Source organism: Neopelma chrysocephalum, unplaced genomic scaffold (genome assembly GCF_003984885.1).
Source record: "Neopelma chrysocephalum unplaced genomic scaffold, ASM398488v2 Primary Assembly neopelma1_196, whole genome shotgun sequence".
Classification (NCBI taxonomy): domain Eukaryota; kingdom Metazoa; phylum Chordata; class Aves; order Passeriformes; family Pipridae; genus Neopelma; species Neopelma chrysocephalum.
In genome coordinates, this window is record NW_020897858.1 from 722642 (window position 1) to 737864 (window position 15223).

Consider the following 15223-nt stretch of genomic DNA (forward strand, 5'->3'; position numbering starts at 1 on the left):
AAGGCTTTATCAACTGATACAAAGCTGTTGGAGATCTTCAGACAAAAGACCTTAACAAAGCATCATTTCCCTCTATCCCAAGCACTGTAAGGAGTTTATTGCCTTTGTGACAGTGGTACTTAGAGCAGGAGTCTGGCTTACAGGGCTTACCTGGCTCTCCAAAGCACCTCGTGTTGGGGGACTGAGGTTGTTTAGCATTCTCCCTCCCTGAGGGCAGCCACGAGCATCAGCATAATGAAGAGCAGCTCCTACTTTCGCTCTGCCTGCTTGCAGAGGCACAAGAGGACATCCTGGTGATTTGGAATTGCTTCTGACATGTGTGTCACACACGGCGAGTGGGAAGGGTGGCAGTTTGTTGCCAGCAATGCCCCATTTCCCCCCGGAACACCAACAATACCCCCGTGTGTCCCTGCACAGCCACCACGCCAAGGGCTCTGGTGACAAACACCTGAGCACCCAGACACGCCATGGAGCACAGCACAGGCTGCTCCAGCAGCCCAAAAGGTCAGTAGTTTAAAATAAAATTATCCTAAAAGCGTTTTTATTTCCTCAGTGACTTTTTTTTTTATTTTTAAATTAATTTTGCTCCCCTCTGAACTGTGAGCCACAAAAATTCCTAAAGGCAGCAGAAACACAATGTCCTGCAAGGCTGGACAGCTGCAAAAACTAGTGCATAATCCTAATGCCACAGAGGAGCCGTGTCCTTTAATTTCTTAACGTTCTCTGATGATGGGGGACACATTCTCATTCTTTTGCACCGACACAAATCCACTGCAGCACTTCTGGCCTTAGTGGAGTCACTGCAGATTTAAACTGACAACTTGGATACACGGTGGTTCTCCAAGATAGAGCTGCCAGGCTGAGATTTGACAGGAGGATGACCTAGGCTTGTCCCCAGATTTAATCCCTCCCGATAGAATTCCTCATTATCTCCTCTGTGTGTCCAGCAGCACAGCCAACACAGTACAAGAGAAGTGTGCTCGTCCCCCCAAAGGAGCTACCTTGGAATAGGACCACAGCTCTTGATATTGTAGATAAATAGATCTTGAACACCTCATGGTCCCTGAGCTTGACCCCTGTCTTGGTCCCTGGGTATAATTAGGGAAAAGGAACTCATTCTGATGAACTGGGATCAGACTGTCTCCACAGTTGCTTCTCTCCTGCATTTGCAGGTGGGAAGGATGGAGTTGGCAACCTGACTTTCAGGGCCTCTGAACACCAGTGGGTAGACACAGATAAAGGGTCATGACAACGGGGTAATGGTGACAGAGCACCCCACAGCAAAACAGAGAGCACAAGTCCTATGAGAAGAGGCTGAGGGAGCTGGGGCTGTTCAGCCTGGAGAAGAGGAGGCTCAGGGGAGACCTCCTCACTCTCTGCAACTCCCTGACAGGAGGGGGGAGCCAGGTGGGGGTTGGTCTCTTTTCCCAGGCAACTCTCAGCAAGACAAGAGGGCTCAGGGTCTTCAGCTGTGCCAGGGGAGGTTTAGGTTGGATATTAGAAAGAATTTCTTTGCAGAGAGGGTGATCAGCCATTGGAATGGGCTGCCCAGGGAAGTGGTGGATTCTCCGTCCCTGGAGGTTTTTAAGATGAGACTGGATGTGGCATCAGTGCCATGGGCTGGGAACCACAGCGGGGTTGGATCAAGGGTTGGACTTGATGATCTCGGAGGTCCCTTCCAACCCAGCTGATTCTATGAAAGACAAGTTTGGCAGGGCCACGCACTCTGCTGGAAGGGTCCTGAGAGGCACCACGGCCTGGGAGGTGGGGACAGTCCCCCCACTGCCACCATTCCCCACAGAGCGAGCAGGCTTTGCCCAGGGCTCCGAGCCAGGGCGTGCTGGTGCAATCTGCACAGCCCATCCCCTGCTGCAGAGCAGAGAGGAGGGAAGGCTTCCAAGCCGCCTGCAAGTTTCCTGGCCGTGGTCCCCGCGGCCTCCCGGGATGCAGCTGGGGGGGGAAACACCTGGAGTGCAGCCCAAAGAAGCGCCTGGCCGGGACCCTCCGGCTGCAGGAACAGCCCTGCAGGTCCCGGGACACACGGACACCCCGCTGGACTGCAGCCTGTGAGCTCAGGATGATTTATGGATCTCTGCAGATGGCATGTTCCAGCCAGAGGGCTTCGGACCAGAAAACCCGGAGCCTTCTGCCTCCTTAAAGGGACAGCTCTGCTGCAGCCCTGCAGACTCACTGGAAAGGGAACTGCTCTGCCATTTTAATATTTTAAGTGCCGACCCCTCATTGATTCTGTTCAGCCTTTTAAATCTTTAATTTACTTACTTATTTGGGCTTTAAACCTCGCCTGCGATTGCAGCTAATTAAAAAGCTCATTAGTTGGCATCCTGAGCTGACTCCCTGGGCTTTATGTACTGTACAGTATTGCCTCCCCAGAGTTTGGACCGTGGCTGGGGCTGCTCGACTTGTTTCCTACCTCCCCAGCTTTATGAGGTGTTCCATATTTTGGAAGACTAGTCCCCTTTCCCCTGATTTTTTTTTTTATTTAAACTACCACTTGCTGCAGTCTTCAGGAAAAATTAGAGGCATTCTTGCTATATACAGTAGCTGTGTCATAAATTTATTTATAGCTGATCTTCCTCATTGCTCAGAGCTAATATCTCCCCAGACATGCAACCCTTTTTTTAAAAGGGGGAATTATATGTAGACAACAAAAATCCCCAAACGGATTCACTTCCAGCATCACATGCAGGGCTTGACTTGCTCAAATGTGTTGTTGACGTGCTCAGTAGGAAATTCCATCCTCCTCGAAGACAAACACCAAGGGCTAAAGCCAGAGTTGGAAAAAAACAGGTCCTGATCTCACACACCCCATGCACAGACCATAACGTACAACTGCTTGAGGAAAATACCAAAATACCTTTCTGAAGTAGACATAGGGTCATGTTCACGTCTCCCCTCCATAAGAATGTGCTCCTTGAACTTGGTTTAAGGATGGGTGGATGCACAGCCAGTAAACAGTTGACATTTTCCTGCTGTAGTACTGATAAAGCCACAGTTTGTGCCAATTCTCGCCACAAGGCCTAAGATTTGGGAGCAGTCAAATTCATGCCTTAAATTCTGATCTGTCCACCCAACAGCATCAGAAAACCCCTCCTCAAACCCACACATCCTTCCTGTAGCACTGTGACAAATAACATTTCTTCAGTTCTGGTACTGTGGTCACTGGTGCCAAGTCAGTCACTCCAGTACAAAGCCTGACCAGCAGTACCTGTGAAATGATTTGATAGTCAGAACACAAGCAGCCAACTTACAGCTTCCAACTAATAAAAGCAAAAAATCAACAGGAGGGAATAAAGTTCCCCTCCCATCCCCTCCCCTTGCTCAGCTCAGGGAACAGGTTGGAGCAGGCACTGGGGTAGGAAAGACAAGGACAGTCGGAACAGATTCCCCGACCCCTGGAGGGGTCCAGCTCTGCCATTCTTTGCAGGGGGACAGAGGTGTTATGTTTGCTACTTGTCAAAAAAACCCAAACAGCTTCAAAGACACCCCTCTCCTGCAAAGCATTTTTGTGGTTGGAGTCATGCTCCAACCCAGAACTATTAGCCCCAAGTGTTATTGGGAAGATGCAAGTGCATATATCAATTTTCATTCTAGTACACGGTGCCATGGCCATGTTCATCTGCCTTCCCTCATCTCCCCCATCCCTACCCCCTTCTTTCCCCAGCTCTCAGCCCTTGCATCTTGCCACAGACAGCCTCTGTCAGGGCACACTCATGGCAGCAGAGCCTCAAATGGAAACTGGAATATGGAGCTGCTCCCTCACAAACTCCCCTTCTCCTCCCCTCCCCTTCCCTGTCACCATCTGGCTGCTCTGCCTTCCAACAAATCCAGCAGCTCTGCTCCCTGCTTGGGGAAGCTCCTGCTTTTAACTCTGCTGGAGAGCCCAAAACGTGGTTCCAGAGGCTGTTCCAGGGTAGGTTTGCACAATAAAGTTCCAGAGGAAGCTGTGATTACAGAGAGGAGGTTTGGGAGCATCTGAGACACCCCCCCCCCACACCCCCTGGCTGCTGCAGGCAAGCGTTAAAGCCCATCTGGGAAGAAAAGGCCTCCTGCTTCCTGCTGCCTCTGCCTGCCAGGATAGCCAGGAGGGATGGCAGGACCGTGGACCAGAGCTAGACTGGAGCACAGGCAGCTGGGACTGGGTTTGGCAACAGCTCAGTCGTCATGTTTTCATTTTACAAGGTCAAAACCAAAACCACCTCTGGTTTGGGTTTTGCATTCGTGCCTACAGAAACACGAGAGGATTTTAGACTTAGCAAACCCCTGGCTCCCCATACACCCCCCCCCTCCACATCCCCTGCCTTCCCAGCTTGCTGGCCTGTGACCAGCAACATCTAAAATAACCACCTTCTCCTTCCCTAATTCCTGCCTTGCTTCTAGGACTGCAAATAGAATAAAGTACAAACAGACAGACCAAGGCCATCTCAGTGCAGCCCAGCAGCTGCTGGGGGCAGTCCCTGACTGGCCTGGCACAGTCCAGCCAAAGGAGATGGCACTGGGAAAGGCAAACCCACACGGACTGGGGCAACAGGGAGTGAATGCTCAGGTGAGACAACAGCCAGAGAACACAACACTGCACTCCAGAGTGTGCCAGAATGGAAGTGGTCAGGCAGTGAATAACAGCACCTGGATCACAATGTAAATACCAGGAGATTTCAGTGGGGGTTGGCTCTAGAAAGGATCATGATCTCTCTCACCTTGTATGGCCTCCTTACTAACCCTACAATTCCCAAAACCACATCCAACATCCTGCATCTACAATCCTTTGGCAGGCCTCCCCTCACCATCAAACACACCCATTTTTGGTACTTGCTGGTCCCTTCCATCAGCCTGTTACCACCTCTCTGAGGGTCCAAAGCAGGACAGGGCTGTTGCAGAGACACCCCTGGAGCTGATTCCCCTTTGCTGTTGTTTGAACTGTTTTGCTAAACTGAGAACCACGGGAAAAGAGAAACTGCAGGAACTGGCGGGAAAGAGAGGAGGTTGGAGCCACAGGAACCAAAGGGGATTCCCAGCAATGAAATAAACTGAAAGTGGATTCCCAGTGATGAAAACAGGGGGTCTGTCAGGACGGAAGGGAGGAATCCAGTGTGGGAACAGCAGGCAGCAGGATCAGGGCTGAGCTGTCTCTCTGGGCTGAGAGAGCCAGGGTAGCAAATCAGGTTGGAAGAACCTGGTGTTTGGCAGAGCCTGGAGCAGCAGATGATGTTACAGGTCAGGACTAAGGTCCCTGGCAAAGCCCACTGGCTGACTGGGGACAAAAGTTTATCCAGCGTTTCTCCATGTGCTATCCGGCCATAGCCACGCCGGTGAGCCCACTGCTTCCTCAGGCACCAAGAGCAGCCCTGTCTCTGTTTTCCAAGAGGAAAAAAAACCCTGAAAACTCTCTCTCCTCCTAATAACCACGAACACCCCCCTCTGTGCTGGGCAGCAGATCCTCAGCAGCTGTTTTTGAGGGAACGGGGCTGTACACACGCATCCCATCCTCGTGTGCTTTATTCCCGTGTCAGCTGTAGGTTGTGCTTTGCTGATGGCATCACTGAGCCTGCTTGGGGCCAAAAGGGCCGTGGGTCCCCTCCCTTTCTCTCTCCACTGCTTTGCTTTTCTTTCTTTCTTTCTTTGCTGGAACAGAGCTATTATTGGTCGGCCTGGCCTCTGGTGCAGTTCCTTTTGGCAGTCGCAGGGCCCTTGGACCCCAGCCAAGGTCTATCCCGGGGGGACTGTCGGGAAGAACAGCTTTGAAAATTAAATCTCCCAAGAACTCACGAGGCTGCAAAATGCCATGATGCTGCCTGACCTTGGGTTAAACCCGGCAGGAAGAGGAGCGGGAGCGGCGGCGGCGGCGGCCGGTGCCACATTGCTGCCCTCGGATAACTCCCGGGAAGAACAGCCCCACGGGGAGCCAGGGAAAGGGGAGGCTGGGGGGGAAAAGAGGGCTGTACACAAGCGGGAAGCCAAGCAGGAGAGCTGCCACTCTGCATTAGCCCCAAGAGGACTGATCAGCCTGTGCCATGTACTCGGATTTTTCGCTCCAGACCCTTTGGTGCCGTGTGAGAGTCGCCTGGGTTGTCCTTGCACAGGTTTTAAATGAACCGTGTCTCTCACCTCAGGAAAAGGGCATCACCTGGAGAAGTGCTGAAGTACCTGTCCCACTGCTGTCCTTGGCATACAGAGCAATTAAATATGAGCTTGTGGGGTGTGAAGGTCCACTGCACCCACACAGCATGGACTAGCACAAAAAACTACACCTCTTCTCTTTGCCTCTTGCTCAACAGTTCCCAGCCCTCAGGGTGTCTCTCCCCACTCTGTTCTCAGCTGCCTTTTATCCCTTGTCCACACTTATCTCCTGATCTGGGTGAAATACTGGGAAGTCTGATCCTTTCTCACTTAAAAATCCTCCAGGACAAGAGGTCTTTTCTTTCAAGAGACAGAGAATTCTAAAATGAGCTTCATCATTTGAGAGTAAGGCAGCACCACTATAGTCCAGACAACTCCAGACCCCGGGGAAAGCAGAGAGCAGCAGTGCTGGGAGGTGCCCATTCCCTGAGGATGCAGCTGGCTGGAGAGGCAGCAGGGGATGCCTCACTGCAGGTGCCTTTGTACACACTCGGTGCTTTGTCATGGAGATGCTGCAGGTCTTGCAAAGTCTCCACTGGAGATGCTACAGCTAAAAAAAACTCTTTAGCTTCCCCCCTCGCTGCAGGAAGTCCAGTGGGAGCTCAAGAGGGATTGATGGATAGACCCCTGGAGATGCTCTGGGATCAAGTCCATCTGCCCTCCCCTGTGCCAGGCTGGCTGAGCTGTGCACATCCCATTATGTCCCTCTGCAGAGCCCCCACTCCATAAACCTCCCTCCAGCCCTGTGCCCCCTGGAGCTGGATGATTATTTCTGTCTCTGGATGCTTCCGAGTATCCCGACATTTGTGCAGCATTTCCCCTGCCCTCCCTCCCCTTCCAGTCGTCCCCACTGCCGTCCCAGAGAGACGATCCAGATGGAGCTGCCCGGCCCCCTCTGGTCGAGCCTGGGAGGTTTGTAATTAGGGCTCCACGCTATTATCCCGTGACAGCTGAGGGCGGTATCCAGGCAGCCCCGGAGGCCGCGGAAGGAATGTGAGGGTTTTGAGGAAGGAGGGGAGACGCGGGTGCTTTCCAGCCGTGCCATATTGCGCCAGCCCCGGTGACAACAGCCCACCTGCCAGGCCCGGCTCCAGGGGCAGCGCCGGTGCCAAAGGGCAAGGGAGAGGGAAGGAGGGGAGGAGGATGGATGGCAGATACAAGGGGGGCAGTGTGGGGAATAGACCTCGGTGACCAGCCCAGCAATTCCCCCCGGGACACAGCCAGCTCTGGCTGCTGAGGCAGCCAGGACAGGCTGCTGGAGCAGAGGGGCAGAGGGTCCAATTTCAGAACTTGTCCCCACACTGGGGTCGCAGCGGCGCCGTCCAGGCTTCCCATCCCACAGTTGGGATTCCTCCGGGAGACACATGGCTCTGGAGCGCGGCCATGGGAGACAGGAGCAGCCCAAAAGGGGAGCAGGTGTCACAATCCTTCCCCACCCTCCCTCAGCTTTCCACATACGCAGCCAGTCTTCCTAAAACAGAGCCCTCCTGCTCTGGGGGTCTTTCTAAATATGTGTTATTACCAAGCCTTTGGAAAGGTCGAGGAGGAACATGCTCTCTCACTCCTAAGCTCCTCTCTCCCTCACTCTGCTGCTGTTGGCAGAGCTGTGGCACCTCAGCCTGTCTCTTCTGCTCCAGTAATCCCCAGCCTGCTGGCACACGGACAGGGAGAGCGGCAGGAGCAGCAGACGGACGGCTGGGTCACAGACCAGCAAGCCCAGGGTCCAGGCAGGCTGTACCAAATGCCAGCCAAACCCTGGGAATTTGGGATCTGGTGTGTCACGGTCAGAACAATCAGGTTGCCCTTCGTACAAAGCCAGGACTCTCAACGCCCTGAGATGGTCCAGCCTTGCCCTTCTAGACTTTGCTGCCTCAAAGCACGTCAGACTTTGGAACACGCACTAAATCTGTTGGACAAGCAGGAAGAAAAAGTAAAACCCAACCCAGGCCATCACAGACAGCCTTTATCATCCATAGACTGTGTGTTCATCCTGGAAGGCTACAGGAAATCAACAGGGGCCAGCAAGAGATGTGAGCAAACAGTAAATAACCCCCAAAAAACGAGAGTAGCCATCCCCCCACCCTCTAGCTGCACACAGTCAGTGGCTTCCCAGCCAGTACATATATTCTGCTTTTCCCAAAGCATTGTTGCTGGCTTGAATGTGTTAAAACACACTATTTATTTCTGGCTGGAGACTCCAGGACCTTTGTGCAGCTTCCCCTCCCGCCCCCCACATCAAACCAGGGTGGACTCTGCCCTCGGAGCAGAACAAGGCAGATTCAGAAGGGGCAGGGGAGGGGGAAGAAGAGGTCTGGGAGGTTTAATGCCCCAAAGCATCGAAGTTGGCTCTCCTGCACAGCCCTGCTGCCAAGGCTGGAGGAAGTGAGTCACTGCTGGGGCTGGAGGGGGACTCTGGAGTTTTAGTCACCCCCTGGAAAGGCCTGGAGCAGTGGACAGGCCCTGCCCAGGGATCAGCCAGCGCCGGATTCCTGTTTGTGTCCCAGATGAATCATTCCCAACTGCTGTCCCCGTGCCTGACTGTGCTCCTCATGTGCTTCCTATTAGCTGAGGAAACAAGGCAGGCTGCTCCCAAGTTTGCCTGGGGGCAGTGGGGGAGAGCAGAGGGGAGAACCTGGGAAACCCAACCGAGCTTTCACCCTGCACACACCCTGCTGGTGTCTGGGAGTGGGAGGACACACCACTGACGAGCTCGCTGGGGCGCCACTGACCCCACAATTTTCTTCTCCACTCAGCTTTCCAAATGCAATTTCTGCAGTCAGCTTGACTCCCACACTCATGGCACTGTTCCTCAAAAGCCAAGCCCCTGTGCCTGGCAGAGCCAGCTTTTCAAGGATGGATTTTAAGGGACCACCGAAGGCACAACCCAGAGGAACCTTCCCATTCACAAACTGTACCAACAGCAGTAATGCAGCCAGGAGGGAACCACAGGACAACAGAGACAGAGCAGGGAACAAGGGCCCTCAACAGCATGAGATGAGCCTGAGGAAAAAAAGCCTACACAAACCAGATGGGAAGTCACAGCCTCCCTGTGTGACTGAGGGTAACTGTGCCTCAGTTTCCCCCTCCGCTAAACAGAGCTGAGGGTGACCTGGAGAGATGGAATAGCTCCTAAAGCTCTTTGTTGAGCTCAGAGGAAAGGAGCTCTGGACATGCAAAAGTGTGGCTATTGATTGAAACAGCACAAAGGGAACAGCCCCAGGCTTCCCTCCCCTCCTGCTTGGGTCACTCCCTGTTGGGAAAAATGCTAGGGCTGTGCTTTCCACCTCAGCCAAAAATAATCAGCAAGCTGCAGGGGGTAGAGGGCCAGGGGAGGGAGAGAGAATTTCTCTTCTCAGGCTGCCAGAGCAGAGAGGCTGCAGCACATAATGAGAAATGCATTCCTTCCCTCCTCATTCCCTCCTCCTGCAGCCACCTCTGCACACAAAAACCGTGTGGGCCCGTTCCAAAAGACACAGGAGTGTGAAGCCCGAGCCAGTGGTTCTCTGCTTCCTTTTGAGACAGGGAGTCTCCAAACTGAAATAGGAATTTTTTTTGTGCATTACTCCCACTGCTGCTCTGGGGAGGCCTCCAAGCCCCCCCCAAGCAAAACTTGGGGCAAGTGGGAACCACCACATTCTGCTGAGTGGGCAGAAGTGCACACGATGGCCTGACATGTCAGGGTCGTGGATAACCTTTGGACACACACAAAAGTTAATTCTCGATGAGAATTTCACTGCTAGATAAAATAAGTCTGTGTCAAGAGACAGCTGAGGTGTGGTGTTAAAGCACATCACATCTTCCAGCTTTCGTTTTCCAGGAGATGTTCCCAGGGCTGCTGATGTGGCCCCACATCCTGCAGGGACGGCCTTGACTGGAGCGTTGCAATTTGCTTTCTCCGACATCCTATTGCTGACCCTTGTCTGTGGTTACTGCATTTCAAACCACTTCGCTTCCTCCCCTGAGCCGGAGCCTTGGCTGCTCTCCAGAGGATGTTCAGGAGAGAAATACAGGTCACAGGAACCCTCCACCTCAAACCCCGCAGCATCCTCGCCTCGGCCACTCCTTTCCCACGTCATTAGTGCCAGGGCCGTGGGATGCCAGGAACAGGAAGCCTCCAGCGGGCAGCTCGGGGCTAATTGAGGTGCCTTTCAGGCAGCAGCGGTGCCAGGAATCAAACTGCTGTCCCCGGGGAGCGGCGGCAGAGGCAGCAAAAACCCTCCTCAGCGGCAGACGAGTTTTTCCATTTCCTTGGTTTCAGATCTTGCCTCTGTTCTCCCCGGCGTCTGCTGCGGCTCCAGCCGCGGGTTCCAGGGAAGCCCAGCTGCCTCAGCAGGTACGGTCTCATTAGTGAGCAATTAGCTCCCAGCCTAATTGGGCAGCAGAATGGCTAATGAGCCCGGCCGTGGCTGTCTGTGCCCTCATTATCCCGTGCTCAGCCAGTGGCAATACTGAACTTCTGTCCCATTTCCGTCATGCCAGGATCAGAGCCCTGGCTGGGAGCTCCCATGTGCCAGAGCTCCCTGTCTCCCAGTGCCCTGAAGGTGATGGTTTGTCTCACCTGTTTCCTCTGGCAGGCCTGGAAAAGCATCTCTCACTCTGCACTACACACCCAGATCCTCCTTCCCTTGTCTGTCTCCTCTTTCACTCAGGAGGGGTTTTTTTTGTTCTCTCTTGTGTGTATTTATATTTGTGAACACAGACACACACAAATATTCAGCTATTTCTCTGTGCCTACGTGCATACTTATATTCACACACACATACAAGGCTTGTGCAAAGAAACAAGGGTTGTGCTCACCTGCCTGAGGGAGACACTTGGTGAAAACATTTCCAGTGCAACCCAGAACATCAGCCTGTCTGTCTGTCTGTCTGCCTGTCTTACAAACCAACCCAGGCACCCTCAGCATCCGGAGAGGAATCCTTGCACCAAAACCATGCTGGAGGGAAGACAAGGTTAATCCAAACCTTTGCTTTGTGATTTTAATCTTCAGGAGTCCTAAGTATGTTCCAATTGCAAATCACACAGGCCTGTTTTGATCTGCTCTAACTTTGGGTTCCAAGCTGGGGGCTCACCAGCTGTTGGATTTTACACGGTACCAGGGCTGTTTTCCATCATTTCCACCCTCGAGGTGAACGGGAAGGACAGAAGCAGAAAAATGAGCTGCTCCTGCTTTGCAGCAGCCCCTGAGCAGACTCTGCCCACTGATGGGAGGCTGGGAAATCTTCGTGAAGTTGTGTCAGAAGCCTGAACACTCCAACTGGAAGGGGTCTATCCTCACACATCTGGAAGCATCCTATGGGATAAGGATCATTTCACAGCTACAACAGCAAGAACAGCAGTTTTTAACAGAGAACCTCGACACTGTGTGCCAGTTTAACAGGATGCATGAAAACTGTTCAGTTAACTAGCAAAGCTCTCTGCCAGGATGTATTTGTACTTCCCAGCATTTGAATTCAGAGATCTCTTGTGAAGAGTGGCACATGATCCTTTAAGGACAGTAGAGAGTCAACATTTCTTTTTTTTTTGCTTGTTTTGGTGTTGTTTGGTTTTTTTTAGTTTTGGTTTGGGTTTTCTTGGTTTTTGGTGTTTTGTTTTTTTTTTTTGGCTTTTTTTTTTCTAAGTTTTATCCAGCTGCTGGACTCAGGATAATCCAATTCACATTACCCAGATGTGAAATATGTCATAGCTCTACCTGCTGCAGCAAAGAACCGTGTTCCTTCTAGGATTGATTATGCCAACTTCCTGCTGCTCCTGATAAGGCTTTCCAGTGGCTGCTGATGGTTTTAAACACGGCTTCTTCTGCCTCCAGGGTACTTTCTTATATTAGATTATCTCAACATATCACACCCGCTTTTTAGTCGCTTCACTGCCTTCCTGTTAAGCACCAAAATGATTTTTTAACAGCTCTTTTGCCCTAGAAGGACTTGTCTGACCTTGTTCTACCCCACCAGTGGTTCTCCTCCTGGGTGCCCCATGAAACCAGCCAGTGCTGAGATCCCCTCACCTCCAAATGTGATTATGGGGCACCTCGATGTCTCCAGTTTTCACTGAGCATTTTTACTTTTGAGCTGTACATTTTTCAGAACCTGCAGACTGCAAATCAGGACAAAACTTCTCCCTTTTCTCTCCTTTTACACAAATGTCTGACCTTTGCCTTTTCTGACAGTCTCGAAGCAGAGGGCCAGCCTGATCCCAGCCAGAACAAACCCCCTCAGCACAGAATAAACAGCTCTAAGGAAGGAGCTGGGGGTGGGTACCTGCTGCACCAGTGCTAATGGTGCTGTCAGAGCAGGCAGAAACATCCCTTAATGTTTTACACATATGGAGACAGAAACACTGGGCCAAAAGCCCCATTTTAAGTGCTGAGGGTTTGGGGTTTTTTTAGGTTAAACCCTCTCAACACTGATGCAGTCTTTTGCCCAAGCTGCTAAACCAGACTAAAATCCAACATATTTTTCATTTAGGACACGTGGACAAACTTTTTCAACGTGGTTTCCCGACTTTATGTTGAGCCCCTTCGGAATCTTTTTCGCTGAAGATCCAGATAGCATTTAATAATCCTTAAAGCAAACTTCACACCACTCCCAAGTCTACAGAAGAGGAAGCTGAAGCACTGAGAAAGGCTGAGGCAGCAATGGCAGATGAACCTTTTCACAAAAACATGCTGTGCACTGAACCACCACCAACCTCCACCGGTGTCTTTAAAGGGCTAATTTAATGAATGGAACAAATGCTGAAACACAAGCCAGTTAGAGAAGCCTCTCACGTCTTCTCCCTGGCATGTGCTGAAATCCTTCCTTGCTATTGGGAAAAGAGAAGCACAGTCATGTGCATGGGATTGATTTCCCAGAAGTCCCAGACTGCATAATACCAGGCATTCCACGGGGGCAGGCAGCAAACGGAATATTGTGTGCATTTTTGACAGTCTTTCCTTTACTGTGGGCTCCCCACAGCGTTTCTTTTTTAAAAAAAAAAAACCCTTTTGCACGGCCCTGTTTGTGTCTCCTGCCTCACCCACCCTTCCCTGGCTGATATTTTATTTATTGCATCCTCATCCTAACGAGCGAGCTGCTTCCCCCCAGTCACTGCTAATTAGACTGGGTGTCTCTCCAGGGCTCGTGTGCACACAGACCCAGACAGAGCATTGCAATTCCCAGGGAGTGTTCAGTGTCCACACTGATTGTCCAAAGACCACAGCACTTGAATAAGGTTGTATTTTACCCACAAGTCCAGGTATCAGCAAGAAGAATTAATATTGCATTTCACTGAAAGCAGAAGATAACAACAGACTGGCCAAGCCTATACATTGGTGTGGAAAAAAGCAATACAAAGGAAGGCACCTAAGGGGAACTATTTCTCTTCCCCTCTCTCTGGTCCCTTTCAAAACACTGATTACTCCTTCAAGGTTGAACCTTGTTGATCTCACAATCATCTCCCCGCCTTTTAGAACTGTCAAGAAGTTTTTACCCAGCAGAAAAAGCATTCTTTGGATGTCCTTTTCAAGGTGAATCCTTGGTTGGGGCTCTTTTTCCAAGTTTGGGACAAAAGTAGAGGTGAGGTGAAGCCATGAATATAGAATTGGGGGGGGGGGGGACTTGCCAGGAGCTGGATAGTGGTTGAGGGCCTTGAAGGAAAAGCCAAATGAAAAGGCATTTCTGGAAGGTAAGAGGATGGTACTGCAGCCCAAGGAAATGTCTCCAGAAAATGGGCAGTAAATCATGTTCACTGCATATAAGAAATCAATATTGCTGTTGGACCAGGGACATCAGAAATGGCAAAAAAAAGGACTATCACACTGGAAAAGGTATTTACAGTACAGCAGATCTCAGACAAGCGAACAGAGAGCTGTACTTGACCCAGTGAGTTCAGCCATCACACAGGATTAACAGCAGCCATTTCTCATCCATTAAAAAAGATAAGAATAGCTTGGCCAGCCCTACGTGTTAATACAGACAAAGGCAACTCAAAGGGGGCCAATCTATGGGTGTTTTTTTTATATGGATACATGAGGAAGTCATTCAAGTGGGCTCATTTCCAGGGCAATAATTTAAATGCAACCAGCAGAAGCTACACATGGGAGCTGGGAGCAACTGAGGAGCTGCCCAAAGCAGGATTTGAACTCCTGACCTTCCAGCTCTGGGGAGGCAAAGGTGAGGGGGGAAGGAAAACACTAGAGGTGGATGGGGAGTAGGGGAGAAGGTCACAAATCCCTTCCTTCCTCCACAAGCATCCAGAGCAACACGAGTGAGTTGTTCCCCACCAGAAGATGAGGTGCAGGATGGACTCCTGAGCAGACCCCACAGAGCAGTTCTGCACAGGAGACAACAAAGGAGTGACCTGTGAGTGCAGCTGCAGCCAAACCACCTTCTGCCAAGAGAGTCATGGCAAACTCAGAGATGGAGTCTCCAAGCTCCAGCATTTCTGCAGGGGGTGGGGGAGCTGTGATGGCAGAACAGGGGGCTGTCCTTTATCTCCTCACCAAAGACTGGACCAGAAATAAAAGCTGGGTGCCACACACATGCTGGGCAGAAGGCCAAGGGTCTTGCTGCTTCTCACTTTACAAGCACAGGCCTCTTGCACGGGAGATGTTAAATATCAAAGGGCATCGCTGAAGCTGCCCCACATCCTTGGCAGGGTGGGCAGGGAGAGGGTTCACACCTGGCTCTGAGGACAATGTGAGAACCAAAAAAGGCCCTCTTAGCAACAAAGTCCATCTGTGGAGTAATCAGGTGGTTTGGTTTTGGCTCCTCTGGATTCCCCCTGGCTGGGATTCAGTCAGTCAGGACAGACTAAACCAACACCTACCCCAGCTCTTGACTCGCTGCTGCTTGCCCAGGGTCTGGGGACATCTTTGGAGAAATACCTGGCACGTGGATGGCTCTGCCCTGCTCCAGCTAAAGGTCTGCAAAGCAGGCACACTGTTTTTCTTCTCAGTGTCCCAGCACACGCATCTTCATGCCCCTTACTGTTGTTCTGTGCTCAGGCAATTCAAGTCACAAGAGGGCACAAGTCTAGAAAAAAGAGCAGGTTCAAAGCATGTGCATGTGTGGAATTGTCTGGGCCAGTGATAGAAAGAGAGGATGTGAGG